The sequence below is a fragment of the Rhinatrema bivittatum genome, chromosome 3 (genome assembly GCF_901001135.1).
Source record: "Rhinatrema bivittatum chromosome 3, aRhiBiv1.1, whole genome shotgun sequence".
Classification (NCBI taxonomy): domain Eukaryota; kingdom Metazoa; phylum Chordata; class Amphibia; order Gymnophiona; family Rhinatrematidae; genus Rhinatrema; species Rhinatrema bivittatum.
The window spans coordinates 229549423-229572047 of record NC_042617.1 but is presented as its reverse complement, the minus strand read 5'-3'; the positions used below and the strand labels follow the sequence as shown (position 1 = coordinate 229572047).

At 46.3% G+C, this 22625-nt stretch overlaps 1 protein-coding gene across 1 annotated transcript in view; it reads left to right on the top strand.

Moving 5' to 3' along the window:
* Positions 1 to 22625, top strand: part of THBS2 (thrombospondin 2) — a gene marked incomplete in the record, with an annotated part of 874147 nt that overhangs the window by 490078 nt on the left and 361444 nt on the right.

Genomic DNA, 22625 nt, shown 5'->3' with positions numbered 1-22625 from the left:
CCTGGGAGGGCTATGGACCAGAAAATAACTCGTGGGAACCTATGGCTAATATCATGGACAAAGAGATGCTAAATCAGTATCATTGATTGCATCCTTGGAAATCAAGACCAGGTAGGGGGTCTGGAGGCGGTCCTTTGAAGGGGGGTACTGTTGCGTCCGTCAGACTCAGACGGCTTCGTCCCACGTGCCTCACCTCAATATTCACTTTCTCCACCAGCCTTGGGAAGATGGCGACCACCACACCTGCTTGCCGGCGTCCCCGGAACAGCTATGGCAAGGCATTCCACCATGATTCACCTGAGGGCCTCCTAGGGTATGCGGCTACCCACGTCTATATTCCAACGTTGGCGCGAACCTCAGGGGCATTCACCTCGAGTGAATTCACAACATCCGGGTATTTAGGTTGCCCATTTGCTGACTGATTTTGAGTTAGCAAGGATTGGACTTGTCCTGTCTAAGCTGCTCTGCTGCTTCTTGCTGCTGCTGGAAGCTCTCTCCACCCTCCAGAGTTTTACTAACTTGGGTACCCGCTCCTTGGGGGCCCTATGCTTTCCAGGTGCCTATCCAGTATCCAGGTACCGCTCCTCGAGGGCCTGAGTTGTCTACCTTGGTGCCTGCTACCATTACTTCTACCTGCTGGGAACTCCACCATTACAGTTGCAAGAGTGTGAGTAATGTAACATCTACCAGTCTGTTTCACCTGCAGCTCCTCATTAAACATCTGCACCGGAGCTCCCTATACCACCATTGTGGCACGGATCTCCTCAGCTGAGGACCCAAGACTGCTGCTGCAGGGATATACTCACTACTGCCACCTCTGGTGAACTCTACAAGCTGTACAATAAAGACTATCTCTGTGTTTGTGCATCTGAGTCTAGCCTGGTACTGCAGTTCCCTGCGGGGCTCCTCCCTGTGAGAGTGGCCATCACTGCAGCACCTAAGAATCCACCAAACACCTCAAAACTATAACATCTTCATGTTCCTTTGTCATCAGCTGAAGTGCTAATGACACTAATCAGTTAATAGCTTCTGGGTATTTACAAGGACTTGACCTCTCACGCTGTGCCTATCTGTCCAGGCCTTACATCCTTAGAAGGGCTTGACCTCTAATGCTGTGCCTGTCCGTCCAGGCCTTATGTCCCTACAAGGGCTTGACCTCTATCCTCTAATGCTGTGCCTGTCCATCCAGGCCTTATGTCCCTATGAGGGCTTAACCTCTAATGCTGTGCCTGTCCATCCAGGCCTTACATCCCTACGAGGGCTTGACCTCTAACGCTGTGCCTGTCCGTCCAGGCCTTATGTCCCTACAAGGGCTTGACCTCTATCCTCTAATGCTGTGCCTGTCCATCCAGGCCTTATGTCCCTATGAGGGCTTAACCTCTAATGCTGTGCCTGTCCATCCAGGCCTTATGTCCCTATAAGGGCTTGACCTCTATCCTCTAATGCTGTGCCTGTCCATCCAGGCCTGAAGTCCCTTTGAGGGCTTGACCTCTAACGCTGTGCCTGTCCATTCAGGCCTTATGTCCCTACAAGGGGTTGACCTCTATCCTCTAATGCTGTGCTTGTCCATACAGGCTTTATGTCCCTACAATGGCTTGACCTCTAATGCTGTGCCTGTCCATCCATGACTTACATCCCTACAAGGGCTTGATCTCTAATGCTGTACCTGTCTGTCCAGGTCTTATGTCCCTACAAGGGTTTGACCTCTAATGCTGTGCCTGTCCATCCAGACCTTTAGCCCTATGAGGGCTTGACCTCTAATGCTGTGCCTGTCCATCCAGGCCTTACGTCCCTACAAGGGCTTGACCTCTATCCTCTAATGCTGTACCTGTCCATCCAGGCCTTACATCCCTATGAGGGCTTGACCTCTAATGCTGTGCCTGTCCATCAAGGCCTTCTGTCCCTAAAAGGGCTTGACCTCTATCCTCTAATGCTGTGCCTGTCCATCTAGGCTTGACGTCCCTACAAGGGCTTGACCTCTAATGCTATGCCTGTCCAACCAGGCCTTAAGTCCCTATGAGGGCTTGACCTCTAATGCTCTGCCTGTCCATCCAGACCTTATGTTCCTACAAGGGCCTGACCTCTAATGCTGTGCCTGTCTGTCCAGCTTTGAGCTTGGATATTTCATATAAGAACATAAGAACATGCCATACTGGGTCAGACCAAGGGTCCATCAAGCCCAGCATCCTGTTTCTAATAGTGGCCAATCCAAGCCATAAGAACCTGGCAAGTACCCAAAAACTAAGTCTATTGCATGTTACCATTGCTAGCAATAGCAATAGTTTTCATGACCTTCATAATAGGGGCCATTTTCCCTAGATGTTTCTTAGCTGCCAACATTAATGTTTCTAGTGCTATAGAAAACTGGTGGTAGTTGTACTCTAAATCATCCTCTGTGTTCCCATAGTTTACAGAGGCATTGTGTAAACCACAAAGTCAACATAGGTTGATATTGTAGATTTGGACTTGAGTAGCAGTTTTCTTATTTCTGAGAGCTCTTCAAGTTCCTTTGTCATCAGCTGAAGTGCATAAGTACAGTTAATAGCTTCTGGGTATTCACTAGACGCCAACGGAACCACCACACTCTAGGGGCCAACCCATTCTAAGGCGCTCTTTCCTGCGCAAAGGAAAGGGCACTCTCCCCGTGTGCAGCCAGCCTATCTCTTAGCACCCGCTCGTGCTCCACTCTAGGGGCCAACCCATTCCAGGGAGCCCTTTTTGCTCAAAGGAAAGGGATCTCTCCCTGGGGGCAGCCATCCTAACTCTTCTCACCTGCTGACCCATGTTGAACCGCTGTTGACATGGAAACCTCCTCCACGTTGGCTCGCAATGCTTAAAGGTTCGTGCGCCATTCTAGGGGCCAATCCATTCCAGGGAGCCCTTTCTGTGCAAAGGAAAGGGATCTCTCCCCAGGTGTAGCCAGCCTATCTCTTAGCATCCGCTGACCCATGTTGAACCGCTGTTCACATGGAAACCTCCTCCGCCTCTGCCTTGAATAATCTCGCTTGTATATCTGCTACATCCACCAGATTTTAAAAGACCAGCGAGAGCTCACTAGACGCCAATGGAAAAACCCCACTCTAGGGGCAAACCCATCCTAGGGAGCCCTTTCCTGTGCAAAGGAAAGGGAACCCTCCTCGGGTCCAGCCTGTCTTGCCCTTATCAAAACCACAGGGACCTGACTACCTCCGCTCTGCCAGCCTATCTTGCCCCTATCAACTTTCTGCCACTCTGCCTTGCTGCCATACACCAGATGACTCACTCAACTCCTTGTGGTGTTCTTGCCACTATCATGGTTCCTCAGTGTGGCAGATGAAATTTAATGTGGACAAGTGCAAGGTGCTGCATATAGGGAAAAATAACCCTTGCTGTAGTTACACGATGTTAGGTTCCATATTAGGAGCTACCACCCAGGAAAAAGATCTAAGCATCATAGTGGATAATACTTTAAAATCGTCGGCTCAGTGTGCTGCAGCAGTCCAAAAAGCAAATAGAATTTTAGGAATTAATAGGAAGGGAATGGTTAATAGAATGGAGAATGTCATAATGCCTCTGTATCGCTCCATGGTGAGACCACACATTGAATACTGTGTACAATTCTGGTCGCCGCATCTCAAAAAAGATATAGTTGCGATGGAGAAGATACAGAGAAGGGCAACCGAAATGATAAAGGGAATGGAACAGCTCCCCTATGAGGAAAGGCTGAAGAGTTTAGGACTGTTCAGCTTGGAGAAGAGACGGCTGAGGGGGGATATGATAGAGGTCTTTAAGATTATGAGAGGTCTTGATCGAGTAGACGTGACTCTGTTATTTACACTTTCGAATAATAGAAGGACTAAGGGGCATTCCATGAAGTTAGCAAGTTGCACATTTAAAACTAAATGGAGAAAATTCATTTTAACTCAACGCACAATAAAGCTCTGGAATTTGTTGCCAAATGATGTGGTTAGTGCAGTTAGAGTAGCTGGGTTCAAGAAAGGTTTGGATAAGTTCTTGGAGGAGAAGTCCATTAATGGCTATTAATCAATTAAACTTAGGGGATAGCCACTGCTATTAATTGCATCAGTAGCTGTTGTGCTTCGCGGCCGAGGCGCCCCACGACCGCGTCCCCCTACCTGACTCACAGCGGCATGAGAGCCCCGGGGGAGGGCTCCGACTCGGGCCCGTGCTGCCCGTTGCAGGGGAAGCCATCCTGCTTCCCCCAGCGGCGTCTCTCCTGCACCGGGGAGATTCAAGATGGCCGCCACCATGGGATCCAAGATGGCCGCCATCAACTCATTTGCATTTAAAGGGACCTGGTCCCTTTAACTAGACTCACTTGCGTCCAATGATCCAGAGCAGAGGAAGTATATAGGGAGGCTTCCTCTGCTCATTCCTTGACTTGGCAACATCTCTTGCGAGTGTTGTTTGAGTCTGCTTGCCTCGGTGAGTTCCTGCTGCTTGCTCCTGTTACGTCTTGGTGATTCTCTGGTTCCTGACTTCGGATTGGCTTACGGTGATTCTCTGGTTCCTGACTTCAGATTGGCAAGCGGTGATTCTCTGGTGCACGACTTTTGGACTGGTAAGCGACGACCCTCTGGCACTCGACCTAGGACTCCTTCAAGACTCCGTCTCCAAGGGCCCACCTAAGTCCCAGCGGCCCGGGTCCCTACAGGCTCCTCCTGGGGGGGGACTGCGGGCTTCCAGGGCAAAGCTCCAGTTGGCCATTGCACCATTGCTCTGACCTCCCTAGGTCCACCTAAGTCCCAGGGGTTGGGTCCCTACGGGCTCCTCCCGGGGGGACCGCAGACCACCAGTGGTGAAGACTCAGCGCCTCATCTCGTCTCTTCATCGCCTCCGTATTCCTCTCAGCCTCCAGTGCCAAGGGTCAGCTGGTCCCGCCTCCTGTTCTGCCTCGCCACCCGACAAGAGACCCTACGGACCCTCCGAAAGGTATACCATCCTCTTGTCGGCCAAGGGTCCACAAGCCTGAGCATAACAGTAGCATGGGTTCTTCTGGTTTTGGCCACTGCTGGAAACAGGATGCTGGGCTTGATGGACCCTTGGTATGACCCAGCATGGCAATTTCTTATGTTCTTATGTGTGTTGGTGCTAGTCTTTCTGCTCTCTATGTTCCTCCTTCATTGTGCTGTAGGATGTTGATGCCACTTGTCTTGCCACTTTGCCTGTCGTGCTGCCTTCGAGGGTTCATGCATCTGTTATCGGTGCTCTCTTTTGAAGCTGTGGTGTGTTTTTGACACTCTCGCTGCTGCTTTGCACCTCTGTTAAAGCACTCTTGCCACTCCTGGTACCCCTTTGCCCCTTTAAAGTGCCTTAGGCTATTCATGCCATTTTGGTGCCACTTTGCCACAGTCTAAGTACCTTGGAGCTATTTCTCATTCTGATGATTGCTCCCCAGAAGTTTCATCAGAATTGATAAGAAAACTCCAATTCTGCAGCCAAAAATAGGCTGCAAATACTTCCCCCACTGACTTTAATGGGAAAACTGACAACGAATAAAACTAATCAACTAATTGGTTTTCCCCCCTATTAAACTAATGCAATGAATTTGGGTCCCAGTGAAATGAAAACCGAATCGAAACAAATTTTTTCCTTCTGCATATCCCTAAGAAATGCCCTGAAGGGGCCCTTTCTTTCTCACATACACACATGTTCTCTCCATATACACAAGCTATCCTACACATATGGTTTCTCACTCTCATATATATATATGTATTCCCTTTATCTCTCTCCCGCGACCTCCATCTGCGGCTCACAGTCCTTTCTTCTCTGCTTCATCCGTCACTGGTGGAATGGGCTCTGCCTGCAGCCTCACTGCCTGGGCCTTTCTCCCCTGCTTGTCAGGTCTTCAGTCACTGGGACAGGAACTTGTGCTGGCAATTTTTAGCATCCCCTAAGGTTTTGCACCTTAGGCAACCGCCTAGTTTACCTAATGGATGTGCTTTCCCTTTGCAAGATGAATATATAGCCTAAGGGTCCTTTCCACTAATGTGAAGCTGTTTATTTGCATTGTAATTAGCTGACATGTATTAATGATAAGCCCAAAAAGGCTCTCTCCCTTTTACACACATACACACCCTCACTCACTCCCACAAGCTTCTTCTCTCTCATTTTCACACACACCTCAGGTTCCTCCTCTTACTCAGACACTAACCCTCACTCCCTCTCCCAGGCTCCCTCTCTCTCTCTTTCTCTCTCTCTCACTCACACATACCCTCTCTCTCTCACACACACACACATACCCTCACTCACAAAAGCTCCCTCGCATTCACATATAGCGTCCTTCACTTACTCAAACACACAAGCTCACTCTCTCACACACTCCCACAGACTCCCTCTCTATAGCACACATACCTTCACACTCTCACTGTTCACAGGTGCCTTCTCTCGCTCCCTTACACATATATCCTCCCTCTCTCTTATACACACCACTCTAATTCTCTCTGTCACATACAAATGCACAGTCTCTCTTGGTCTCTCATTCTAGGCTTGTCTACTCTGTGTCTATGCTGGGATGGCACCCCTGCAGCTCTCCTGGACCTCTTCTCTCCTTCAACTGCAGACAGGATGGGCTCTGCCCATGGCTCTCTTGGGCCTCTCTCCCCTGCCTCTTCAGCCATGGCTGGATTGGGCTCCACCCATGGTTCTCCTAGGCCTCTCTCTGATATGTACACCACTGATATGTACACATTTACACATGTATATCTTTACCTTGGTTAGGAAGCCACCACTACTCAATGTGAATGAAGGGGGCCTTGGGTGTGATAGTTTCCTATGCCCTGACTTGACCCACAAGAATATACTCCATAAGGCCCACTGTAGTTTATTACTTCTAGATGTGGTGGAGGATACCTATAGTGAAGGTGTACATCTCCATTGTGCAGCAAATTCTGTTCTACAACTTCCATGTAGATGACCAAGGCTACACATCAGCTTCTTAGTTCCTGTTCTTGTAAATAGACCTTACAAGAGAGTCTATAAACATCCTATGGCTTTTCAGAATGGAATGCCCATGTATAGTATAGTGTATACTTTTGGGGAAGGCCTACTAAGGTACACCTTACTATACATGTATATTCTGCAGGTTCAGCTATGGTTGCATCAGATGGCTAAGTAAGAAGTACTGTGACATCATGCGTACTGGTGAGCTGTAAGTGAACAGAGCTGAAAGCTGCTGCTTGAATGCTGCCAGCCCAAGACAAAACACCATTCCAAATCTCACACATTGTGTTCAGTATCTATCTTCCAAGGCCAAATAGCCCTAGGCTCATGTGTGCAATGTAAGCATACAGTGTGGCAGTAGCACACATGTACTACAGCTTTCAGTGTGTCCCAATGTAGCTGAGCTGTACACAATTCACAGCTACTATTGTGTCCTGCTGCTGTGAAACACATTGAAAGCATGTGAGTTTTGCCTGTATCAGAGACAGCTGCATACATTATTTGTGTGTATACTATACACCATCTTCTCCATACTAGTACATTATATATCCTGAGGTTCATCATCAAAAGCCATTTAGAAGGGCAGCTGTAAAGTTGTCACTCTAAACAACTAATGTGCCATATTCAGCCACTTATTTGGCTATATTATACCCACATAAGTAACTATTTGGCTATAGTTTACACCTCCCCCGGCACCTCATGCTCTTCCACCAGTACCTTTAGTGGGTCTTTTTGTTAAGATATTGGGTGGGAGAGCATCAGATACCAGGGAAGAAGTGGTGGTTTGGGAAGGAACATTATATGATGTCAAGTTTTTTGGGGGAGGCAGTGATAGAGGGAAGGGGAGGGCAAGGGCTGGCATGGTCCCATTTACTTTCTGTTCACATAATAAAAGGGTTGGGGGAGGAATCTGGGCCAGAGGGTTGATAATCGGAGGACGGGGCAGTGGCAGGAGCCCTTCAAAGACCCCAATTTGATGTCATATTTTTCAAGACAGCGTGCTACTTACCCACATATTTATAGAAGATATCCTGGTAAGTAGTAAGCCAGCCACACAATAAGCCTGGATCACTTTAGGCTTACTCAGCCATATATACATGTTTGCGGGTTATCCTACAGTTACCTTTCATATGTAGATGCATAAGGTAAGGTTGAATAGTTTAGGTGGCACATGTATCCTGCTGAATATAGGGGACATGTTCTGCTGCTAACTGTAGACTCAACACTTGTCCACTACCTAGCCTAATGAATGATGGCTCTCAGTGTACTTGCAGCCTGCTAGAACACGGTGTCATCCTGGAAAGTAACTTCCATATAAAGCTCATATAGCTGCTATGTGACAACTGAGGAGTCACAGAGGTGTGGAGGATAGAGAGTCCCCATTGCCTAAGAGTAGAAAGTGATGAGGCCTGCTGTTGCTTGTGACCAGGAGGACTTACTCATAGTCCCTACCACCCTTGCACTATGACATGAGCATAGCTATACAACCTATTGATCACCAACAGAGTGAAGACATTGCAACATCATCTCTAGCCAAGCTTTTCTACATCTAGTCCACTTTACTGTGTATGGAGGTAATCACTAACTAGATCCCATCTCACATACATGCCCATGTACCCAATAGCTAGCAAAGAGTAGGGATGTGCATTCGTTTTCAACAAATGCGCAATCTGCAACTAATAGGTCCCTTTTCGTTGCATTCGAGGGTCTGCAAAACGCATGGCGAACCCCCACGAATGCAACATATCTTTAGTTTCATTCTTTTGGTTCGCGATGTTTTAGTGGCCGCTTGAAATAGAAGACCATGTGAGAGTATCCACCAAAGACAGATTGGGCTATCGGAGGATCGGGCTTCCCCCGGTGGGCCGGACTAGATGATAATGTGGACTCCTCTGCTCCTGCTCACATTTAAGGGTGCCAGGCCGAAGAAATGAAGACAGGCACAGCCAGCTGCCGCTCGCCTCTGGCGGGGCCGAAGAAAAAAAGATCGGCGCAGCCAGCTGCCGCCGGAGAAATGAAGACCGGCGCAGCCAGCCACCGCCAGAGAGCAGGCTGGCGGGGCCGCAGAAAAGAAGATTAGCACAGCCAGCCGCCGGAGAGCAGGCTGGCATAGCCAAAGAAAAGAAGATCGGCGCAGCCAGCCGCCACACGAGACCAGGCCGGCGGGGCCGAAGAAAAGAAGACTGGCGCAGCCAGCCACCGCCGGAGAGAAGGCTGGTGTGGCCGAAGAAAAGAAGATCGGTGCTACTAACTGCCGCCAGAGATGAGCTGTTCAGATGGGGGCCTTTGTGTGTATATGTATTTGAGATCGGAAGGGTGCTTCTGTGTGTGTGTGTATATGCGGTGTGTATGTGAGAAAGGAATGGTGCTTCTGTGTGTATGTGTATATGAGAAAGGAATGGTGCTTCTGTGTGAGACAGGGAAGATGCTTCATGTATGTGAGATAGGGAGGGTGCTTCTGTATGTGTATGGTGTATATGTATGTCAGGGAGGGTGCTTGTGTGTGTCAATGTGTGTGTGCGAGAGAGAGATGGAGCATGTTTTTGGTTGGCTTGTGGCTGTGAGAGAGGGCATGTGTGTGATTGAGCCTGTTTATAAGTGAGATAGAATATGTGTGTGATTGAGAGCTTGTGTGTAAGTGAAATAGAGAGAGCATGTGTGTGATTGAAAGCCTCTGTGTAAATGAGAGTGAGAGCATTGTATGATTGAGAGAGACTGGCCAGAGAGGTGATGTGTGTATGTGTGAGAAAGACTGATCAGGGAGATGACTGGTGTGTGTGTGTGAGAGAGAGAGAGACTGGTTGGGGAGATGATTGGTGTGCGAGAGACAGAAACTGGTCCTGAGGGTGTGACTGGTGTGTGTGTGTGTGTGTGTGTGTGTGTGTGTGTGTGTGTGTGTGTGTGAGAGAGAGAGAGAGACGGAAGACACTGGTTGTGGTCCCTAAGGAAGAGGACCGTGAGGACAGCTTCAGCAGCTACTGCTGCTTCTGGTGTGGCCTGCAAGGGAAAGGAGTAGGAGAACTGCTGGAGAAAGTAAGTAAAGGTGGCTTTTTAAGTTCATTTTTCTTGATTGACTACTATTTTAATTATTGGGTAGTATGTGATGTGTTTGCTATTTGAAATATTTTATTGGTGTTTGGTGAAGCTTTCAAAATTTGAATGAGTCTTTAATTATTGGATATTCTATTCATCAGCTGTTTTGAAATTATTTTATTAGTTTGATTTTACTATTATGATTAATGATTTTTATATCTTGATTTTATTGATTGTTTCATGAGGAATGGTGAAATTTTTTGTTTTTCGATTGTTGCACTGTATAGTGTCTGGCTAGATGCGTTTTACAGTTCAGTTTTTGTCTGCACATTTCTATTTATACTTTATGTGGCTTTATTCTGTATTTGGTGAGGGTTTTGTGTTCTGCATGCAAAGACTGAGATGAAGCATTATTTTAGCATGTGGTTTCTCTGTAGGGATCTATAGAAACATAGAAATGATGGCAGAAGAAGACCAATTGGCCCATCTAGTCTGCCCAGCAAGCCTCACACTTCTTTTTTTCTCTCATACTTATCTGTTTCTCTTAGCTCCTAGTAACCTTTGGTTCTATTTCCCTTTCACCCCCACCATTAATGCAGAGAGCAATGATGGAGCTGCATCCAAGTGAAATATCAAGCTTGATTAGTTAGGGGTAGTAACCACCGCAATAAGCAAGCTACACCCATACTTATTTGTTTACCCAGACTATGTTATTCAGCCCTTATTGGTTGTTTTTCTTCTCCCCTGCCATTGAAGCAGAGAGCTATGCTGGATATGCGTGAAGTATTAGTTTTACTTCTCCCCTGCCGTTGAAGCAGAGGGCTATGCTGGATATGCGTGAAGTATTAGTTTTACTTCTCCCCTGCCATTGAAGCAGAGAGCTATGCTGGATATGCGTGAAGTATTAGTTTTCCTTCTCCCCTTCTGTTGAAGCAGAGAGCTATGCTGGATTTGTATTGAAAGTGAAGTGTTGGTCTTCCTCCCCTGCCATTGAAGCAGAGAGCTATGCTGGATATGCGTGAACTATTAGTTTTACTTCTCCCCTGCCGTTGAAGCAGAGAGCTATGCTGGATATGCATGAAGTATTAGTTTTACTTCTCCCCTGCCGTTGAAGCAGAGAGCTATGTTGGATATGTATTGAAAGTGAAGTATGCATTGAAAGCCACATTATCTATCAACAAATATTGAATAAGCTTAATAATTGGTAATACCTATAGCTTATGAACTCTTCGTTAATTTTACATACTCTTGCCCACCCCTGTTTTTTTTGGTTTTTTTTATTTGGAGATGGCAGCCCTCCATCCTTCCGCTCCGTGAAGGTGGAACACCAACCACTGGCCTCTGGCATCCCGCTCCGTGAATGCCTCTATGGCTACTGCCGCTTCGTGCAGTGTTTTGCTGCCTCCTCTTTATACACTTCCTCTAGACCTGATGGATCCACAGTGTTTATCCCACGCCCGTTTGAAGTCCTTCACAGTTTTGGAGTTCACCACTTCCTCCGGAAGGGCATTCCAGGCATCCACCACTCTCTCCGTGAAGAAATATTTCCTGACATTGGTTCTTAGTCTTCCTCCCTGGAGCCTCAGCTCGTGACCTCTGGTTCTGCTGATTTTTTTCTGACGGAAAAGGTTTGTCGTTGTCTTTGGATCGTTTTTCAAGTATCTGAAGGTCTGAATCATATCACCCCTGCTCCTCCTTTCCTCCAGGGTGTACATATTTAGATTCTTCAATCTCTCTTCGTATGCCATCCGATGAAGACCCTCCACCTTTTTGGTCGCTCTTCTCTGTACCACTTCCATCTTGTCTCTGTCTCTTTGTAGATACGGTCTCCAGAACTGAACACAGTACTCCAGGTGAGGCCTCAGCAAGGACCTATATAAGGGGATAATCACTTCCCTTTTCTTACTCGATATTCCTCTCTCTATGCAGCCCAGCATTCTTCTGGCTTTTGCTATCGCCTTGTCGCATTGTTTCGCAGACTTCATATCATTAGACACTATAAGGTCCTTCTCCTGCTCCGTGCACATCAGCCTTTCCCCTCCCATCGAATACAGTTCATTCGGATTTCCACTCCCCATATGCATGACTTTGCACTTCTTGGCATTGAATTTCAGCTGCCATATCTTCGACCACACTTCCAGTTTCCTTAAATCTCGTCTCATTCTCTCCACTCCTTCCGGCGTGCCCACTCTGTTGCAGATCTTAGTGTCGTCTGCAAAAAGACAAATCTTACCTTCTATCCCTTCCGCAATGTCGCTCACAAAGATATTGAACAGGACCGGTCCCAACACTGATCCTTGCGGTACACCACTTAAAACTGCTCTCTCTTCAGAGAGTGTTCCATTTACCATCACACATTGTCTTCTGTCTGTCAACCAGTTTGCAATCCAGGTCACCAATTCGGCACTCACTCCTAAGCTTCTCGTTTTATTCACCAGTCTCCTGTGCGGAACCGTATCAAAAGCTTTGCTGAAATCTAAGTAGATGACATCGAGTGCTCTTCCTTGATCCAATTCCTTGGTTACCCAGTCAAAAAAGTCAATCAGATTTGTCTGACAGGATATTTCCCTGGTGAATCCATGCTGCCTCTGGTCCAGCAATTCTCCGGACTGTAGATAGTTCACTATTCTCTCTTTCAACAGTGACTCCATTACTTTTCCCACCACCGAAGTGAGGCTACCCGGTCTGTAGTTACCAGCCTCCTCTCTGTTCCCACTCTTGTGAAGCGGGACCACCACCGCTCTTCTCCAATCACTCGGCACCACTCCCGTTTCTAGGGATCTATTGAACAGGTCACACAGCAGACCCGCCAGCACATCTCTGAGCTCCATCAGTATCCTTGTATGAATCCCATCAGGTCCCATGGCTTTGTCCACTTTCAGATTCTTTAGCTCTTCCCATACATTTTCTACTGTAAAAGGGTTTCTTCTATTCCACTTCCTTCCAGTTTCTTGTTGTGTAGAGATGGTCCTTCTCCAGGGTCTTCTTTAGTGAACACAGAACTGAAGTATTCGTTTAATATTTCTGCCATTTCTTTGTCACTCTCCACGCATTGATCGTTTCAACCTTTCAATTTCACTATACCACTTTGAACTTTTCTCTTTTCACTGATGTATCTGAAAAATGTCTTGTTACCATTCTTTATCTCCTTGGCAATCCTCTCTTCCGCTTGACTTTTTGCCGACTTTATTAATTTCTTCGTCTCTCTCAGTTGACTCAAATATTGTTCTTTGTGCTCATCCCTTTGGGATCTTTTATATTTCTTGAACGCTGTTCTTTTAGCCTTAATTTTGTCAGCCACCTCCTTTGAGAACCAGATAGGTTTCATTTTTCTTTTGCTTTTCTTAACATTTCTAACATATAGAGTAGTTGCCTTGGTAATTGCTCCTTTTAGATTTGTCCACTGCTGATCCACATCTCTCTCGTACTCCCAGCCTTTTAGTTCTTCCTCTAGGTACTTCCCCATTTCTTCAAAGTCCGTGTTTTTGAACTATAAAACTTGGGTCTTTGTGCTTCTTTTCCATATTTTTTTAGTGATATTAAACCTTACCGTTTGATGATCACTGGTGCTGAGGTGGGCGCCCACCTGGACATCAGAGACATTATCTCCATTAGTGAGCACTAAGTCGAGTATAGTTTCTTCTCTAGTGGGTTCATTTACCATTTGTTTGAACAAAGTTACTTGCATGGCATCCACTATCGCTCTACTATTTTTAGATTCTGCAGATGGGATTTTCCAGTCTACATCTGGCATATTAAAGTCACCAATGATCACCACTTCTCCCTTCTTTCCTATCTTAAGGATGTATTCAACCAGGTCTCTGTCCAGCTCTTCTTTTTGGTTTGGAGGCCTGTAGTAGCTTGGCCTGTTCTGTTTTCCTGAAAGGAGGTGTATTGATATTTTAGATTCTGGTGTAATATTTGTGGTATTCTTTTTTCATAGGTAGGGTTGTTATTCTTTGAGAGTTGGCAGATAGTACTGAGTTGATATGGGAGGACCATGCCAAAATATATCACAATAAGTATGATGCCATATGAATTCCAAGATGCAAAGTTTTCTTGTTGGCATCACAACAGTGCATGAAATTATCACAATAACGTATATATTTTACCTCAGAATGAAACTTTTCATGTAAAATATGTGCGAAATGCATAATTTAAAATTGTGGATGGGGAGGTGGGGGTAGGGCGCCAGGCTGTAAGGTTTGCCTAGGGTGCCTAATAGAGATGTGGTTCGTTTATCACGAATTAGGCAATTTCAACGAAATTGCCTAATTCGTCATGGGTCGGGGGCCACGAACCCTGAAACTGATTTTCCCCGAACTACGAGGAAAATTAGTTTTTCGGGTTTGTACACGTGGAGGGGCACATTTTATTTGTTTAAATAAAAAACCACCCCAAGCATTAAAATGCATTGTAATACACCCCCCCCCCCCCCCCACATCCCGATCCCTCCCCAAGACTTACTAACATCCCTGGTGGTCTAGCGGGATCCCACGAGGGATTTCTCTCTCCATGCTGTCGGGCTGTCTGGCCTGCCTCAATCAAAATGGCGCCGATAGCCTTTGACCTACTATGTCACAGGGGCTACCGGTGCCATTGGTCAGCCTCGTCACATGGCCATGGGCGCCATCTTGTGCTCCTACCATGTGACAGGGACTGACCAATGGCACCGGTAGCCCCTGTGACATAGTATGGGCAAAGGCTATCGGTGCCATTTTGATTACTGGCAGCTGATGATCCGAGTGCAGGAGGACGCTCCTGGACCCCCGCTAAACCACCGGGGACTTTGGCAAGTCTTGGGGGACCCTCCTGATCCCCACAAGACTTGCCAAAATTCCAGCGGGGGTCCGGGAGTGACCTCCTGCACTCGGACCATCGACTGCCAGAAATCAAAATGGCACCGATAGCCTCTGCCCTTACAATGGCACAGGGGCTACCAGTGCCATTGGTCAGCCTCTGTCACATGGTAGGCGCACAAGAAGGCGCTGAAGGCCATGTTTCAGGGTTTGACCAATGGCACTGGTAACTCCTGTGACATAGTAGGTCAAAGGCTATCGGCACCATTTTGATCGAGGCAGGCCAGACAGCCCGACAGCACGGAGGGAGAAATCCCTCGCGGGACCCCACTGGAATACCATTGATGTTAGTAATTCTTGAGGAGGGATCGGGATGGTGTATTTAATGTATTAAAGTGAATTTTAATGCTTGGAGTGAGTTTTATTTAGCTTTGTTTTCCCGTGTCATTTTTTAGGCCGGTTTCGTTTTTCACCATTTAGATTTTGGTCGTTTTTCCAAAAAACTAACCGAGGAAAAATGAACTTTACCTCGAAGCGTCCAACTCAAAAAATGACCCGGTAGAAAAAAACGAAGCTCATCTCTAATGCCTAATACCCTTGCACCGGCCCTGTGCACAGCAGCAACGCTCCACCCCTCCCAGGCATAGTTCATCATGTTTCAGGTCCTAGCACGCATGTTAGACTCCTTGGTCCGTGTTTCAAGACGGGTCGGGTGGACAATACGCCCCGGTTGACAGTCGCGCTGCATGCTGAGCCTCGTCTTATCTTGCCTCCTTGTCTTTCCCCTATCAACACCACAGCGACCTAACTACCTCAGCTCTGCCAGCCTGTCTAGCCCCTATCAAAACCACAGCGACCAGACTACCTCCGCTCTGCCATCCTGTCTTGCACCTATCATCTTTCTGCCACTCTGCCTTGGTGCCATACACCAGACGATTCTACTCCTTGTGGTGTTCTTGCCACTATCATGGTTCCTCGGTGTGTTGATGCTAATCTTTCTGCTGCTTTGTCGCTTTATCGGCACCTTGTGATTTTTAGACTCCTTGGTCCCCCTTCATTGTGCTATAGGATGTTGATACCACTTGCTTGCCACTTTGCCGATTGTGCTGCCTTTGAGGGTTCATGCTACTGTTATCAGTGCTCTCTTTTGAAGCTGTGGTGTGTTTTTGAAACTCTCGCTGCTGCTTTGCACCTCTGTTAAAGCACTCTTGCCACTCCTGGTACCCCTTTGCCCCTTTTCAGTGCCTTAGGCTATTCATGCCACTTTGGTGCCACTTTGCCACAGTCGAAGTACCTTGGAGCTCTTTTCTTGTTCTGATGATTGCTTCCCAGAAGTTTCATCAGAATTGATAAGAAAACCCCAATTCTGCATCCAAAAGTAGGCTGCAAATACTTCTCCTTGATTTTAATGGCAAAATGAATGAAACTAATGAACGAATCAGGTTTTCCCCCTATGAAACTAATAAAACGAATTTGGGTCCCAGCGAAATGAAAACGAAATGAATTTTTTCCTTCTGCACATCCCTAGCAAAGAGTATGCTCTCTCGAGAAAGCAACTCAAGCCACTTGTGAAGCTCCACAGCAAGGAGTTTCTTGTTTGGCTCTTGCTGTTCTTCATTGGGAGCATTCCATTAGCTTTCCTTTTTAAGGCCTAGGCCACATGGTCTTCCATGTGAGAAATTTGCCTAGTTGGAATGGCTGGTAGCACTCTAGCATGCAAGGTCATTTGGGTCCCAAACCTTTAACCTAGTAGAAACTTAAGACCAAAACCACACAATAAAAAGACATAACCAGAAAGTAAAGTGACCACTTTATTAAACAACATTTATAGTCACAATATTCAAAGCAATTCAACATCTTTGGTAATCACATTCTGCAGAGACAAGATTTCAAATAGCACATGACATTGTAACTGAAATAACTAGCACATTTTGTGGATATATGTACATACATTGTTACAAATGGCAACACTACATATACAGAAAAATGATCTGATCCTTTGGCAAAAGGATGACTACAGCAAAGAACCTAGGAAGTAGAAGTGACAACTCAATTTCTTCAGTACAGCTCTAATGTTAGAGCTGATGCCAGCATAACAAAGTGATGGCAAGAGAAGACCCAGACAATCCATGTTGAAAGAGTACACTCAAAGGGCACTGCAAAGGCTGATGGCAGAAAAGATCAAGAAAAGGCCCAGACATTCCATGTTGAAAAATGTATTCAAAGGGACTGGAAAGGGCCATGGCAGCAAAGTTGACATAACAGGCAGCATGATCAGGACTGGAGAATGCAGATGGAGGCAGCAGCCACAGGAGATGAGACAGCAGCATGGAAGCAGGAGCAAGATGAGATGCGACATGATGAAAAGAGACACCAACAACATGAGAAGAGATACCAGCAGCAGAATGAGATGAGATATGATGACATGGGACAACGGCAGGACCATGACTGGAGACCACAGCAAGGAGGAAGGACTATAGGCAGATCATAAAGAAGATCATAAGAAGAAAGCAGAAGAACAACACTGACAGACAGTAGATCATCCACATCAGCAAGCTGGCACAGGAACTCTGTAAACAGGACATGCCCAGCAGTCTTTTTCCATCTAGCTGGCACAAAACCTCTGTAGGCAGGATGAGCCCAGCAGTCATTTTCCCATCTAGCCAGCATGGGAACCCTGTAGACAAGATGGGCCCAGCAGTCTTCTTCCATGTAGCCTGCACAGGAACTCTGTGGAAAGGTTGGAAGGTGCAACAGGTTAAGTCTGTGGTTCAGCATTTTTCAATAGAATCTAATTATCGGAGTTAAGATGGCAGACTCGTAAGACGCTACAGAGGAGCTCTCTCTCGTCTCAAGTTTTCCTTTTGTGATTCCCTCAAGAATTTTGTGCCTACAGGATGCCGCATACTAAGCGGAAAGCTAAGTTAAAGAACATTGTTACCGAGAAGGAAGACGAAGCCCAGCAGGCAAAAATAGAGATCTTTTTTGCGTCAACCCCAAAGGCACCGGAAGCGAGGGCCATGATGGGAGAGACCCTGGAGCTCAGTTCTCTCTCTCAATGTCTGAAATGATTTCGCTGAGCCTGGAGGCTCCATTGACACCATCCCCGCCCCGAGGATTGAGGGGAGTGGAATTTGAAGAACTGCCGGGTCCCTCAGGAGAGAGAGGGAATGGGACGGTGACCCCAGATCCGGGCAGTGAAAGTGGAGAAAGAGTGCCAGAGAAAGGTGAGAGAACTTCGGTTCGAGATACAACTTCGTCTCCCTTGCCTCCTAAGGCTTTACCGGTATATGATAACAGCGTTACAACACCAAACAAATTACTGAATATAATTCCTGGGACGTGTTCACATTACAGAAGCCTTCTGTTGTGACTCTGGATACAGTTTGGAAATCTTTAACTTCCATAGAGTCTGCAATATCTTCCTTAACTAAAGTATTTCTTGAGACAAATAAAAAAGATTAAATACTGAGAAGATTGAGATTCAACAGCAAGAAAAAATTGAAAATGTGGAAAAGAAAGTGTTGCGTCCGTCGGACTCAGACAGATTCGCCCGACATGCCTCACCTCTTTTTCAGCCTTCTCCACCAGCCTCGGGAGAATGGCGTCCGTAGCGTCTCCTTGCTGTACCCTCCAGCATCCCTGGAGCGGCTTTGGCACGGCGTCCTGCCATGTTGATCTGAGGTCTCCCTGGGTGCGCACCCGTGCGCACGCCTCACATCTTATAGCAGTGTTGGCGCGAACCTCGGGGGCATCCCTCTTGAGTGACATCACTGCTTCCGACTACTAAAGGTTGCCCATTTGCTGACTCTTGCCGAGTTAGCAACGGATTGGATTTGTTCCAGTCTGAAGCTGCTCTGCTGCTGCTGGAAGCTATCTACACCCTCCGGGGTTCTACTAACTTCGGTACCCGCTCCTTGGGGGCCCTTTGCTTATTTCCAGGTGCCTATCCTGAATCCAGAAATTCACTATCCTGGTGCCTGTTACCAATTCTTCTACCTGCTGGAACACTACCTATCAGCTACTGTAGCAACGGTAATGAAGACACCTCACACGGGATTCAGGGTGAAGCGTGCTCCCAGCATTTTGGGCAGCCCCCTTTTTATTGTAAAATCTTGTACATAGCATTGCATCGGATACATACGTCACATATTTACTGCTACAATATTTCCACATAAATGTTTATGCTGACCTTTTACTACGTGGGTGCAAGTGGGCAGTAGGTGCAAGCGGTCAGTCTTCAGGCAGGGAGGGGGGAGGTCATTAGCTGGTCATGAGGCAATGGTACTGAGCTACCTAGGTGTGAAAACCCACAGAAATGCAAGTAGGTCATGAGCTATTCTGGGGCTGCAGAAAAGCTTGCACTAGATATTTCCTGCTGACTTCCTGTTAGCTGTAGACAGGAGATCTGTTTGCTTGCTGCGGTCGGCACAAAACGTTTTCTTTATACTAAGAGTAGGTGTTAAGGAAAAACCAGTTAGAGATGGCAATGGAGTTTCCCCTTTCCATGACGTGGTTTTCCAGCGAGCCTGGAAAGCAGAACTCCTATCCCACAAGCTACAGAGAGTGAGTACTACTTCTCCAGTCTGTTCATCTACAGATCCTCATTGTCTATCTGCATCGGGCCCTACACCACCATTGTGGAACGGGTCTCCTCTGCCGAGGATCACAGACTGTTGTTACCTATCCTCTCTCTACTGCTTATTGGGAACTCTATCTACTCAGCTACAAGGGAATGTACAATAACATCTGCCAGTCTGTCTCTCCTACAGTGCCTCACTGGATATCTGCATCGGGGCCTTATACCAACATTGTGGGACGGGTCTCGTCCGCCGAGGATCACAGACTGTTGCTATCTAATAGGGGTGTGCATGCGTTTGCAACGTATTGGCAATCCGCAACATATAGGACCATATTTGTTGTATTCGTGAGGAAGCAAAACGTATCGCGATTCCCATGAATACAATGAATCTTCACTGAATTATTTGGCCATCTAAAGGAGCGAATTTAAACAAAACCCCCACCCTCTTGACCCCCCCAAGACTTGCCAAAACTCCCTGGTGGTCTAGCGGGGGTCCGGGAGCCATCTACTGCACTCACGCCGTCGGCTGCCGGTATGCAAAATGGTGCCGATAGCCCCTGTGACATAGTAAGGGCAAAGGCTATCTGTGCCATTTTGATTACTGGCAGCCGACGGCCCGAGTGCAGGAGATCGCTCCCGGACCCACACTGGACCACCAGGGACTTTTGGCAAGTCTTGGGAGACCCTCCTGACCCCCACAAGACTTGCCAAAAGTCCCTGGTGGTCCAGTGGGAGTCCGGGAATGATCTCCTGCACTGGGGTCATCGGCTGCCAGTATTCAAAATGGCACCGATAGCCTTTGCCCTTACTATGTCATAGGGGCCGACCAATGGCACCGGTAGCCCCTGTGTCATAGTAAGGTCAAAGGTTATTGGCGCCATTTTGAATGCCGGCAGCCGATGGCGTGAGTGCAGTAGATGGCTCCCGGACACCCACTGGACCACCAGGGAGTTTTGGTAAGTCTTGGGGGGGGGGGGGTCAGGAGAGTGGGGGTTGTAGTTAATTACATTTTAGCCGAATGCAACATATCTGTCCCCCCCCCCCCCACACACACACAAATACCAAATGTAGTCCCTCTGCACATTTATTTATTTATTATTTTTATATACCGACATTCGATCTCAATTGAGATATCACACCAGTTTACATTCAGGTACTGTAGGTATTTGTCTATCCAGAGGGCTCTCAATCTAAGTTTTTGTACTTGAGGCAATGGAGGGTAAAGTGACTTGCCCAAGGTCACAAGGAGTGACAGCAGGACTCAAACCCTAGTCCCCTGGTTTATAGTCCACTGCTCTAACCACTAGGCTATTCCTCCTCCCTACTATCTAATCCACTCTCTACTGCCACCTCTGGTGTACCATACAAGCTGCATAATAAAGATATATTCTCTGTGTTTGTGCATCTGAGTCCAGCCTGGTGCTACAGTTCCCTACGGGGCTCCTCCCCGTGGGAGTCACTAACACTGTTGCCCCTAAGAATCCACCAAACACCATAACAGAAAGTAACATCAATGGAGAAGATTCAATTAAACCTAATTAAGTCTGAAAATATAATGGAGAAAATATTTGAGAAAATTGAGAATTCTCTTAGATTTTTAAATCTGAGAGTAGTTAATTATCCCATATTGAAAAAAATGTCACCGGTGGAGATATTTAAATCTTATATGGTGGAATGTCTTAAAATTCCAAAGGAGGCAACTCCGCTAATTACTAAAGCTTTTTTCATAATTCGCAAACCATTAAATGCAGACGGTATAGAAATGAGGGAACAACAGTCCTTGAATATCACTGAGATGCTTGAATTATCTACACAGACAGAAATTACCACAAGAGGAACATTGTTAATATCGTTTGCTTTTGAACCCGATCGAAATCTGGTTTTAAAGTTTTTCTTTAGAATCAGGATAATTAAGTATTACGGGCAAAATGTCTGGATTTACCCAGACATAGTACGGCCCACACAAGAACGAAGGAAGTAATTCCTCCAGATGAGATTAGAAGTAACAAATCGTGGGGTTAGTATGATCTTGAAATATCCGTGTAAATGTCTTGAAGTATAAAGAAGAAAAATATTTTTTATTTTATTTATTTTAAAATTTTTGTATACCGTGAATTGGTCAGAATTCTGACTGTGTAGACGGTTCACAATTAACATACATAATTAAAATAACAATACAAATAAAAACATAACATATACTACGTTTCCAACATGTATGTTTCCATGTATTCATGGAGCCGGAACAATCAAGGTGCTTCTTAGATGGGAATTCTGGAGGTGTGTAAATGGGATAATAGGGTTGACTCATCTTAAAGAGTGGTTAATTCTTTAACATTAAGTGATATTATGTTCTTATGTGAGCTTCTGTATTTCCTTACATCTTGGTTCCGTATTTTCCTAATACATTTAGAAATTTTATGTAATTCTATTTTTCTTTTTTACTTTATTGCCTTGGAAAATAAGGTGTATAAAATCTCTATTCTTTTGTAAAATATGATATTGGATTATATCTGAAAATGCAAAATAAAAAAAAAAAATCTAATTATCATGATCTTTAGCCCCTCTAAGAATTTGTCAGTGCTTTGAACATGTAGTGTTGCAGTCATGATTGTCTCTGTTGGCAAAGTGAACCATAATCTCACCTTCTGAGTTAAAGAAAAACCTTTGTCTGAAGATATTGACATATATCTCTCCATAGCCTGATTTTGCTGAATGCTTTGATGTTACGCCCGTTGGTTGCAGACGGCTGTGACCTCTCATACTCACTTCTTTTTTCCCTGCACTGGCAATCCTCGGAAGTATGGCAGCCTCTGCCAGTGAACGCCTACCTCCCTGACATTCTCGGGACAGATGTATCCGATCTGATCCGATCCGATCTGATCCGATCCGATCTGACCAATATAGGCCTAAACATGGCTCATCCGCCCATTCGTGTCTTATTTGATGAATGCCCCTCTGCTGGGCCCATAAACCGACCTGTCTGTTAATCTTCTTTCTGCCCCATAACTTGCTACCCTGCCATTTAATCCTTGGTATGATGTCCGACCAAATGATGGTTGTTCCCGGTGTCATCTCCCTAATTGCAGCCAAGTCTCTCTTCACCATTTCTATTAACTGTTTGGCCGAGTGTTCCCCCAGATCATTGCCCCCCAGGTGAATAACTATCACGTCTGGTCATTGTAACGTACTCAATTTGTGCCGCAGATCTGCCAGCAGTTGTTCCCATTTCATTCCCGACCTTCCCATCCATTTCAGGCTGACACCCCTCG